This window comes from Meriones unguiculatus, chromosome 5, assembly GCF_030254825.1.
Source record: "Meriones unguiculatus strain TT.TT164.6M chromosome 5, Bangor_MerUng_6.1, whole genome shotgun sequence".
Lineage (NCBI taxonomy): Eukaryota > Metazoa > Chordata > Mammalia > Rodentia > Muridae > Meriones > Meriones unguiculatus.
This window is the reverse complement of record NC_083353.1, coordinates 100,147,662-100,160,941: the sequence shown is the minus strand read 5'-3', so window position 1 is coordinate 100,160,941 and position 13,280 is coordinate 100,147,662.

The window sequence follows — 13,280 nt, the reverse complement described above, 5'->3', positions numbered from 1 at the left end:
GTACCACTAGTTGGCATCTGGCACTGCATTAGTCCAAAACCAAACCCCACTGTTACACCCAAGAGTAGAATATCTACAGGTTTCACTTATTGCCCCAACTAAGGTTTTTACTCATGTGACAAAACATCATGATGATTAGCAACTTGGGGAGGAAAGGGGTTGCGTCATCTTACAGCTTGTAGTCTCTTCCCTACGCTTCTGTCAAGTTGACATAAAACTAGCCAGCACAATCATCCAAATATCTAAACACGGAGTTTGTCCTGTGGGCCAGTTATTTTGAAAATCACAACTGCTTAAGCATATGAAACTTAATAGTTTTAATAAGTAAGATTTTATTAAAGTAATAAAATTTTCTCTGCATTTTATGACAGGAACAACATATGCCACAGCAAGTATGGCAATTGCAGCCTTTACTGATCTAGCTCAATGGTTTATTTCAAAGATATTCTGTAAACACTCACTTCAATCAACAACAAATTTTCTCCGCACACTGTTCCCAACTTGGCAAGCATCAGATAGAATATCATACAAGGAGCAGTTGTATAGGACACTGGGAACAGCCTGGGTACAAAAGAGTGTTGTGTTCAACTAGACTATGGTAGCTTGTCCATCAGAGAAAATTTAGAAAATAAAAATAAAAAAATAAAGACTTTGGCCTTTCAGAGAGCCTCTCTGTATTAATTCTAAAGCACCTGAACTCTTGATGAGGTAAGGAGAAGGCTCTCTGGAGACCATTCTCTCACCTTCTCACTACTTCCCTCTTGCTAGAGAGGATAGATTCAAGGACATAAAATGTTGCCTAAAGAATTTGTCAAAAACATTTCTGTCTCAATCTTAGGCCAGCATTTCTTTCAAAGTATGTTAAACACACCTAGCTGCTATTCTATTGTTTTGTCTATAGATGGTAATTTGACTCTATGACAAAGAAAGATTCTTAGGGGGTTCCTTGCATGGAGATTAAGGAATTGTGTGAAGATGGGATTAGCAGGGAATCAACCCAAATAATATGTATTGTACCACAATAAAATAAAAATCGAGTCCCACAACAAAGGTATGAGCCTCTACAAAAGGTTTCACTCATCTGCATTTCTGCATCACAGGAGGGCCAGTAGGGAAAATCTGAGCATCCCTTTACTGCCTTGTTTGAACATAATTTAATCCCTCTTCTTGCCACCTCTGGTTTCTTACTGTGAGGTCTTACCTTCTAAAGTGTCCTGCCATAAGTAACAGTTTTGAGAATTCACCTTTCAGGCACTCACAGAAACCATTTTAAAATCAGTGCTGCTTGCAGCCCAAAGGCAAGCCTGCCAGCTCTCCAGGCTCCTGATCAGCGACAGAAGCAAGGTGTACCGGGATGCCCGGGGAGCACAAAGCACAGGGCATGACGCCTCTTTTCTCACCAGGAACTCATTTACTGCAAATGTGTTTTGCAGGCACAGTGGAGAATGAAAGACACAGCTCCTGTTTCCCAGAAGTTTACGTTCTGGGGGGATGAAAAACAAGTATTTATTAAACGGAAAGGCCAAGGACTAAAAGCAAATGAAAAAAGAGAGAGAAACATACAAATAAACACAAATATTCATAAGCTGCTGTGCAAACCATAAGACAAGCTAATAGAAAGAAAATATAAGTGTATCAGTTATATCTCATCCTTTACTATAAGCAGCTGAGACTTGACTTAAACCAAAAGACTCAGTAAGTCTCTTGAAAATGAGATACCATTTTACATATGCAATTTGAGCTACCTCGGGTTTTAGCTTAAGGGAGACATAGAGCCAACCTCCACGGAAAGTAAGAAATGACTTAGTATCCTAGGCATGCTATAACAAAGTACCACAAATCAAGTAGGTTAAGAAACAGAAATGTAGTCTTTTACAGTTTCCGCTCTAAAATTGCTGTGGGTGGAACTCTGCAAACCCTCTGGTAGCTTAAGTGATAGCCAATCTCCAGTCCTTGCCTCTCTCTTCCCATGACTGCCTGTTTCTTTGCCCTAATCTCTCTCACTTTGCAAGGACATAAATCACTGGATTACAGACACTACTAATAAGCTGTCATTCATTCCCACATCAGGGAAGAAGACCCTGTTCCCAGATGAAGTCAAATGGGGACTTAAACATCTCTCTCTCCCTTTTTGTTTGGGTGAGGGTGGTTAGGCTGCTGCAGCTCAGCACACAGCAAACAGTCAGGACAGGGTTGTGTCTGGAGGCAAGCTCCTCCATTCCAGGCAGTAGGCGGCCCAGCTGTGATGAAGGCGAAACACCTCGTAGGCAGAAAACAGCAATGCATCTGGCCTGCACCTGGAGGCAGTCACTGGGATGAGGTTTCAAGAGGAAGACATACATTTCATGACATCATCAGCCATCTGAAGGGAGGAAATAAAGATGACAGGAAAACAATCATGGGCACGGCGACACCTGCATTCACAGATCCCTGTGATAGCACCGCACGTAACGACGAAGAGGCGAAAATCCACGCAACAGCCCGTGAGCGGTTCAATGAGCCTAAATATCTCTGTTATACAGACATCTAAATGGATGTTTATGAAAACAGCACAGACAGGAAGGGGAAATGCACATAACAAGCTAATTAAAAAGTATGAAAAGCATACTTTGAAAGCATATTGAAATGTAAATTTTAAAGCTATGGACAAAGATACACACATCTGTCTGGTTAGCACTCCTGTCATGCTATTACATGGCTGTGATTGCTAAGATATGATGTCATAGGTAGGAATTAAATCTTCCTCAGCTTTTGGATGTTTAGGTTAATATCTATTTTTTATATTATAGGCAATTTTTATATGAAAGTCACATTTCAAAATGCATTATGAAATGTACACCTTTTACAACCTTGTATCCGCCGTAACACTTATCCAATCCCAGAATCTTGGCCTATCTGCTTCCACTGCATACTTTAAGCAAGTGTTTTGGATAGAGTTGCAGCCCCCTTTGGAAAAGTGATGTTTATAAAACAAGCATGCAAGGTGAAGACATTTTTTCTTTCATACCATTCTCTAAACAGCACGGCTTTGTGAGATGAACACAGCTGCCACCAGATTTACAAAGCGGAGAGCGTGGACGTTCCCACTGCACTTGAATTTATCTCTGCAAGAAAACCTAGCGGTTCCTGGAAGAAAATAGTGGTCTATTGCCAGAAGCATTATATACACTATTCCATTTCCACTATTTCAAAATGTGTTACATGCCCACAAAATGATTGGGCTGTGTGTGCTTGCAGAATGAAAAGTAATGACGAGTCAGAAGATTTGGGCAGAGACTAAAAGACACCCTGACTCATAATCTTAAGTGTTAACTAGCACTCTCACAAAATGAAACAGGCACTGGTGGCAGGGGAATATTTTGTTTACATTTCAGTCACAATGCATGCCAAGCAGATGTCATTTTAAGGGATCTTCTCTAAATTTGTCCACAAAATTTATAGTGGAAAACAAACTAATCTTACTTTGTGGTAAAAACAGCTCCATCGTGGGCAGAGGGGACTGTTAGCTCTCAAACAAATCAAATAATGGAAAGGACTAAGCAAATTCTCCTCTTTTGGTTACCAAGTCTAAGAATTTGAATTTAGACAAAGTTACCAACCAAATAATCAATTCTATCAACTGCTATTATCTATCTTTCTAAACACAGTTCAAATTTGGACATGTTGAAGCAAATTAGGTAAAATCAGTGACTCTAAATATTCACATTTCTAAAGAATATGAAAGAGAAGGAGTCTACATATGTCTGTCAGTGCCCCAAGATGGCCAGTGTTTAATTTCCTACATTAATCATTGTTTAACTGAGTGACCTAAGGGAAGTCACAAACTAGTTCAGACACAGGTTACTTAACCTGAAAAATCAGAGGTAACCTAGCCCAGTTAATATAATAGTGGCGCATGTACTTCAGAGGTAACCTTATTGGCCCTAAGTCCCAGTCAACAGCGGAGTATATATGCCTGGCGCTCTAAACCTAGTCAACTACCTGTCTCTGTTGAGGTGATGTACCCTAGAGGAGAACCTGCTACCATTGTCTTAATTAGGATTACTATTGTTATGCTGAAACACCGTGACCAAAGCAACTTGGAGAGGAAAGGGTTTATTCACCATAGGTATATCGTCATGGTTCCTAGCAGAAGGAAATCACCACACAAAATCAAGCAGCGCAGGAACCAGCAGGCAGGATCTTGATACAGAAACCATGGAGACATACTGCCTAGCAGTTTGTTCCTTGTGTTTTTTTTTTGTTTTTGTTTTTGTTTTTTTGTTTTTTTCCCAGCCTGCTTTCTTACAGAAACCAAGAATTCCAGCCCAGGAGAGGAACCACCCATAATGGGCTGGGCCCTGCCCATCAATCGCTAATTAAGAAAACGCCCCTCAAGGTTACAGCCCAATCCTCTGGAGGCTTTTTCTCAATTGAGCTTCCCTCCACTCAGATGACTAAAGTTTGTGCTGATCAGGCAGACACAAAACTGGGCAGCGCAGGTACAGTCTAAAGATCTGTCATTATATTTACAGATAAGTGTAGCTCTTAATCCTCATCGAAGATGCATCTTTTCGAAGTAGACAGAAATCGTCAGAGAAATCCACAACTGGTCAAAACTCAGAAGAGCTGCCTGTGGAGCACCCATTACCACCTGATACATCTGCAGCAACACCCCTACGCTAAAGCTCAGGAAATATCATGGAACAGGGGATGGAAATGTTCTAAGAGCCAGAAAACCATGATATCTGCTTCAAGATAGTTTCTGCTTCATATGACAGGGAGTTGAACCCATGAAATCTTACTAATATGATCGTTTTTAATTTTTATTTTTTTATATTAATTACAGTTTATTTACTCTGTAAATAAACTCCTTCCCCTATCCCCTCCCAATCCCACTCTCCCTTCCTCATCTCCTCCTATGTCCCTCCCCAAGTCCACTGATAGGGGAGGTCCTCCTTCCCTTCCATCTGACCCTAGCTTATCAGGTCTCATCAGGACTGGCTGCCTGGTCCTCCTCTGTGGTCTGGCAAGGCTGCTCCCTCCTCAGGGGGAGGTGATCAAAGAGCCAGCCACTGAGTTCGTGTCAGAGATAGTCTCAGGCTACATCTGAGCAGAAATTCTAGGTTATCTCCATGAATGATCCTTGGTTGGAGTATCAGTCTCAGAAAAGACCCCTTTGCCCAGATTTTTTGGTTCTGTTGCTCTCCTTGTGGAGCTCCTGTCCCCTCCAGGTCTTACTATCTCCCCGTTCTTTCATAAGATTCCCTGCACTCTGCAAAAAGTTTGGTTATGAGCCTCACTATCTGCTTTGATACACTGCTAGGTAGAGTCTTCCAGAGGCCCTCTGTGGTAGGTCTGTTTCCTGTTTTCTCCTTCTTCCAATGTCTGTCCTGCTTGCCTTTCTGAGTGAGGACTGATCATCTTACCCATGGTCTTCCTTCTTGCTTAGCTTCTTTGGGTGTACAGATTTTAGTATGTTTATCCTATATTATATGTCTAATATCCACTTATAAATGAGTATATACCATGTGTGTCTTTCTGCTTCTGAGATCCCTCACTCATCATAAATTTTTAGATCCCATTTGCCTTCAAATTTCATGATTTCCTTGTTTTTAATTGCTGAGTAGTATTCCATTGTGTAAATGTACCACAATTTCTGTATCCATTCCTCAGTTGAAAATGGCCATCCTGCAAAAAGCAATCTACAGATTCAATGCAATTCCCATCAAAATACCAACACAATTTTTTACAGAACTTGAAAGAACAATTCTCAACTTCATATGGAAAAACAAAAAACCCAGAATTGCCAAAACAATCCTGTACAACAACAGATCATCTGGAGGTATTTCCACCCCTGATCTCAAGCTGTACTAGAGAGTGCATGGAATATTATGTAAGAAGTGGGAAATAGTAAGATCTGGAGAGGACAGGAACTCCACAAGGAGAGCAACAGAACAAGAAAATTTGAACACAGGGGTCTTCCCAGAGACTCATACTCCAACCAAGTACCAGGCATGGAAATAACCTAGAACCCCTGCATAGATGTACCACATGACAGTTCAGTGTCCAAGTGAGTTCCATAGTAATGGGAAGAGGGACTGCCTGTGACATAACCTGATTGGCCTGCTCTTTGATCACCTCCCCTTGAGGGGGGAGCAGCCTTACCAGGCCACAGAAGATGACAATGCAGCCACTCCTGATGAGATCTGATAGACTAAGATCAGAAGGAAGGAGATGAGGACCTCCCTTATCAGTGGGCTTGGGGAGGGGCATTTGTGAGGAAGTGGGAGGGAGGGTGGGACTGGATGAGAAGGAGAGAGGGGCTTATGGGGGGATACAAAGCAAATAAAGTGTAATTAATAAAACAAAATTAAATTAAAAAAAGAAATTAGTTTTTTAAAAATTGAGTGTTTTTCTGCTGGCCTATGATATGAGATAAAATTTTGAAAGCTACACATTCAAATGAGTCATTTTCAAATAGTCACCTTGTACAGCTTTATCTGCTTGTCCCAACATAACTCCTTCTTTCACTGTAATTTCTTTTCTTTCCTTTTTTTTTTTTTTTTTTGCTTTCTAGAATCAAAATTATTTTCAAAATCAAGGCAACAGTAGACTCTTCACGTTTTGATCTACCTGTATACTTCTTCATATTCAACAATTTGACCAGTGTGACTTGTGTTTATTTCCAGAAATCTAATTCAGCAGCAACGGTCCAAATTTTGCCACCACTGTCATTGATCAAGAGAATGTGCTGCAGGCTCTGGATACACTAGCCTAAGAGAACTGCAGAAATTTATTGCTCAATATCAGCATCTTGAGAAAAAGTGATTATCCACTGACAACAACGGATAGAAGCTCACAACAGGATATGTAGGCTCTAAACGTGTTTATTAAGTATTGATCACAGCAGTCACTCAAAAATCATGTTTTTGAAAATAACTTATAGGAAAACACTCACAATATAATGGGGGAAAAAAAGAAATCAGAGTAATTACTACATATTTTCTTTCAGAAAAGCATCATTTATTGAACCCTACAAGCCCAACATCATCTTAGATGTTAGAAACCTGGTAGAGAAGAGGTATTGTAACACACCAATTTTGTTTAAAATCTGACACACCATGCCACGTTCTGGCAGATCTTTGTTATAATGCTATTAATACAAGAAAAGCAACAACGCACAGGCTCCACAGGTAGAAAAATCGAGGAATGCATTCAGAAATGTAAGCAACACACTAAGGTCAAAAGCAAAGGCTGGATCCAGGATGCAGGTCTTTTCTCTCTTACCTAATTCTGTGCCTCGCTCTTGTGTACATACACAGTGCTCTCTTAGGTCCACTACAGTCATCTCCATCCACTCCTCACAGGTCCAAAATAGCCCAACAGCCTTTTCTACCTGACTAAAAGCAGAATACTTCTAGGAGGTAGAAGACCCAAACTCATTCCTACACAATAAATCGGTGTTGAGTCCTTTCAGCCTTTCCTCAATAAATAACATGAAAATGAACTGGCCCAGCAAAATCTGGTACTTATTCAAAATTCTGTCTTCTAGTCCACCCAACAATTTCCTCAAAATCCTAATAACCCAAAAACCCTGTTAGTTCTCCTTTACCAGCACTTGAATTTACAAACAAACAAACAAACAAAAAAAAAAAAAGATTTCTTCAGGGGGAAAAAAAACTAATTCTTAGCATGATATCATGCTGAAAACAGAGAAGAAAGAATTGGGATGGAAGATAAAAAAGGAATATCATTTTCTCTAAGTGAAGATAATGTTAGCATACAAAGTCCAAAGCCTCAGTGTCTGGACAGAATATAAACGGAAGTGCTAGTGGGTCTGATAGCCTTAAACCTGACCATCTACAAATCACAATTCCTCAAGGTCAGCTTCTTTGTTGTTGTTGTTGATGATGATAATGTTGATGATGATGATGTCTTTGGTTAATGGGCCTCTCCTCCTCTAACTCTTAACTCTTTTCCATTCAGATGTCAAATGAAGATAAACTACAGAGAATGAACAACCGTCTCTTAGACTCCTATATAGACACATCTATATAATGGGGAGAAAAGCTAACATCAAAAGAATATAAAGGAAAAGGTTATCTCACCAAAGTCTCTTTTTTCTGCAGTGAAACTAATAATGAGGTCTATAATTGGTCAAACTTCAGAGAACAAGTGACCATGGGTGTTTAGCCTAAATAGGATATCTATAACACAACCTCTATAACTAAGGCCCAGGAAGAGAGGACAGAAAGAATACACAAACAGCCTAACCTCCAGGATGACTACTATACGATTGTTTGTTTGGACAAGATAAAAATATTGTTCCCATGGATGCTCAACAATATGGCTACCAGCATAAGATGTGCAAAGACTATACCTGTCAACATACCAACAAAGGCCCTACCCACAGGTGAACAGTCTTAGACAGTCATTGGCTATTTGTCTATTTTGTTTATTTTTCAGAGATGAGACCCCAGTCCTAAGTGGTCAGACCTAAATATATGCAAATAACTGAACTGAGTTGGTTGTGTGTCATCTAGAACAAAAATAAATATAGAAGTAGTCATAAATTTAAGAAGTCATGGTTGAAAGAATATGGGAAAAGTTGGAGAGGGGAAGGATGGAAATGACAGAAATATAGTATATTTGGATGTCAAGTCCTCAAATTTTAAAAAAATGGAAAACATTTAAGAGTGAGGAAGATATTCAGTATTGAAAGGGTTTGGATATAACCTAGAACCTCCACTCAGATGTAGCCTGTGGTAGCTCAGTAACCAATTGGTTTCCCAAAGTGAGGGGAACAGGGACTATTTCTAACAGGAACTCAATGACTGGCTCTTTGGTCTCCCCACCCCCGAAGGGAGGAGCAGTCCTGTTAGGCCACAGAGGAGGGCTTTGCAGCCAGTCCTGAAGATACCTGATAAAACAGGATCAGATGAATGGGGAGGAGGTCCCCCCTATCAGTGGACTTGGAAAGGGGCACGGTGGAGATGAGGGAGGGAGGGAGGGACTGGGAGGGAATGAGGGATCGGGACACGGCTGGGATACAGAGTTAATAAAATGTAACTGATAAAAATAAAATAAAAAATAAAAACAACAACAAAAAAAAAGAGGGTGTAAATGAAGTCATCACAACTTTAATCAAGAAAAGGCAAAGAAAAAATTTCCATGTTAAACTGCCATCATGATTTGGTTCCAAATCCACCAAGATCATTTCTGTTTCATAAGCATGAAAATGTCTCAAGTGCTGGACAATGTACTCTGGAGCATGAAAAAAAATATTCATACTAATATAGGATATAAACATTGCCTAACTAAACCTAGATCCCTAGAGCATGAATACTTTATATTTACATAGTGATGGATTATGCTATTTTGTATGAGTGAGTGCTAAATTTCTCAAGAGTTCAGAACCTCCCCCAGAGAACCATCCCAGTAATACACAATGGAAATAGGACTCACACAGGAGAGGAAAATTACAAAGTTATAGACAGCCTACTGAAACCCTTCTCTGTTTTCATCTGATCCCATTTTTTTGGAATATTATAAAACCCAAAAATAGTTTTGGAAACGTTTATTCAATATAATCATTAAAATCCTGTATTTAGTTCTCCTTCTCACACATTAAGAAACTGAGAACTTTTGTGATAGCTAAGGATAAAACCAATCAAACAACAGAACCAATAGGATCAATAAAGTCACATGAGTTTTTCTTACCTTAACGGGTTATTGATTTAAGTCAAAGCAATGGACATCTTCTACCTGGTGCCTGATCAACACACTTTAAGTGAATAAAACCAATATTTTAAGGTTATGTATGTTAAGGCAGTTCAAAAGCTGCATCTACCTAGGCAAGAATAAAGACATGAAAGCATAAATGTGAAAGTCTGAACATTACAAGCTGAGAAGTGGCACGTTTAATGGCTGTTTTGTCAGAAGTACTAATGTCCTTGATTGCATTGTAAAAATAAAACTAGCAAGAAAAAACCTATTTTTAAAAAGCCCTCAAAGAAAAATTAATATTCATCTACAGCTGTCCATTTGAAAGCAAACAAGTTTGAAGTCAATTGTTACCATGGCCAAAACCCTGTAGCAAGTGGCCTTATACTGAAATATGTTTCATAAAGGCCTTTTCCTCTTAATTAAAGCTCCTGGGCATGAATTCTCAGATGCAAAGGGTCTATCATTCTAAGGACATGACATCTGCACTTTGAATTTTTTCCGGCTAAACTAGGAAAATTTAAATTATTTGGCCAAGGGTTTTGTTTGTGTGTGCATCATGCCCAGGGAGGCCAGAAGGGGGCGGTAAATACACTAGAACAAGATTTGCGCTTGGAGGTAATAGATGGATACTAGGACAAACACTGGTCCTCTGGAAGAGCAGCAACAGCAAGTACTCTTAGCTGCTGAGCTACCTCACCCGTCAGATTTCAATAATATTTAAGGCCTCATCATACTGACAGGAACGGGTACGGTTTTATGAGTTACAGAGTGGGCATTGAGAAATGAAAAGCAACTTTGTCATCACCTGGCTCAGCGTACTCCCAGTGTTTCAAACAACAAAATGGAGTTTTGAGAGGTTTTGTGACTTGTCTTAATGACAAAAAGGCTAAATGGTAAAACCAGGTCTCAAATGTAGATTTATTGAACAAGAACTATTCATCAAACAACTACACACACTTGTTAAGTTGACTTTGAGAACTCTCCAAATAATAATGATGATGATGATGATGATGATGATGATGATGATAACAATAATAACCATGATGAGCTACGCACAGTGAAAGCAGCAACCCTTCCAATTCTAGGAGGTCCAGCTTGCAAACATGTCGTTAGTACAACAAGACATATTGGTCTCCTTCATTGACAGGCCTAGAAGAATAGTGACAAAGCATCCGGGAATAAGCGAGAACATGCAGAGAAAACTGAGAGGAACCTCCGCCAGATAAAGCACAGGGCACTAGAGAGCACAGAAGCTCAGACAGCAAGTGGTACTAGATACTGATGTCCTACTGACTTTTCTGCCTAGTCTCTTGACTTGGTCTCGAAATAGGCTCTGACTGTGCCGTAAGACTTAGGAGTGTTACAGTTTGATAAAAGTGCTTCTCTGCTTTCGATTTGTGATGTCCCTTGGTCATCTGTCCATAACAAAAAAGCCTTTTAGAGTTAGCAGCTTTTGGCCATAATGAATAAATGGTGACTATCACACATACTTTGCTTTTGTGAGGGGGACAGCTGATTGAAGGAAAGCTATGCAAAGACCTTCAATATTATCACAGTCAAGCATTCTGTTGGTTGCCAGCATGCAGCTCACAATCACCTATAGCTCCAGTGCTAAGGGATCTGACACATTTTTTCTGGCCTCCTCAGGTACCCATATATATGGCATAAATTCAAAGAAACACACTGACACATGTGGATTTCCAGTTACAACATAAGTACTTATGTGCTACATGTAAAGCCCCCCCAATATGCAAAGTAAAATAAAAATAAATCTTTAAGAAATTATTTACAGGGGCTGGAGAAATGGCTCAGCAGTTAAGAGAACTTGCTGCTCTTGCAGAGGTCACTGGATCAATTATCGGCACCCATGTGGAATTTCACAACCATCTGTAACTCCAGTTGCAGGGAATCTGATGCCCTCCTCGACCTCCTCAGGCAGTGCACATACATGGTGCATGGGCATTCATACAAGCAAGATATTCATACAAATCTGTCTATATAATTTAATTTAATGATTTACCCTTCCCTGTTTAACTGGAAAATTTCCAAGTGCAGGACCTTCTCTATGTACCCTCATGTTGAAGTACAGGCTTTGACAAGTTGTTTAAGGAAAACTATTACATATATGGAACTACATGGAACAGTTATGGCCCGAGGATTTCAGGCTCCAACATGATAAGTGCTAATGTGCTACATGTAAAGCCATGTACTTAAAGAGTGGTGCACAACACTAGCCACTGAAAAGATGATCCACAGCACTAGCACCCTGGAACTAAAGAGAAGTTCAGAATCTCCATGCATGCTCCAGGCTCAGTCTTTTCAAAACAATTCTCAGATTAGTTGTGGGTACATCCGAGTTTAAATGGTAAATGATACATGGAAAATCTCTCCTGGCACATAATGTGTACAACTGATGGTGTCTAAAAGGGTCAACAAGATAGCATAGTTCATGGTGATCTACATTTTTTAAATAAATTTTATTTCATTCCTCAAGATCCAGCCATACCACTCCTAGGCATATATCCAAGAGAGACTCAAGTACACAATAAGGACATCTGCTCAACCATGTTTGTAGGAGCTTTATTTGTTATAGCCAGAAGCTGGAAACAGCCCAGATGCCCCTCATCTGAAGAATGGATGTAGAAATTGTGGTACATCTATACAATGGAGTATTACTCTGCAATGAAAAATAAGGAAAACATGAAATTTGCAGGTAAATGGTGGGACCTGGAAAGGATCATCTTGAGTGAGCTGTCCCAGCAGTAGAAAGACACACATAGTATACACTCACCCATATAAACATATAACATAGGATAAACCTAGTAAAATCTGTACATCTAAAAAAATTAATCAAGAAAGAGGACCCTGACTAAAATGCTCAATCCCCACCCTGAAAGGCAAAGAGAATGGACATCAGAAGTAGAAGAAAACAGGAAACAACCTCGTAACCTGCCACAGAGGGCCTCTGAAAGGCTCTGCCCTGCAGACTATCAAAGCAGACGCTGAGACTTATGGCCAACTGTTGGGCAGAGTGAATGGAATCTTATGTAATAAGTGAGAAATAATAAGATCTGGAGAGGACAGGAACCCCACAAGGAGATCAACAGAACCAGAAAATTTGAACACAGGGGTCTTCCCAGAGACTCATACTCCAACCAAGGACCATTCATGGAGATAACCTAGAACCCCTGCACAGATGTAGCCCATGGCAGTTTAGTATCCAACTGGGTTCCATAGTAATGGGAAGAGGGACTGCCTCTGAGATAATCTGATTGGCCTGCTCTTTGATCACCTCCCCCTGAGTGGGCAACAGCCTTACCAGGCCACAGAAGATGACAATGCAGCCACTACTGATGTGATCTGATAGACTAAGATCAGAAGGAAGGAGAAGAGGACCTCCCTACCAGTGGACTTGGGGAGTGGCATGCGTGAAGAAGAGGGAGGGAGGGTGGGATTGGGAGGGGAGGAGGGAGGGTCTTATGGGGGATACAAAGTGAATAAAGTGTAATTAAAAAAGAAATGAAACTAAGAAACAGCAACATACATTGTTACAGATGAAAAAAATCTATATT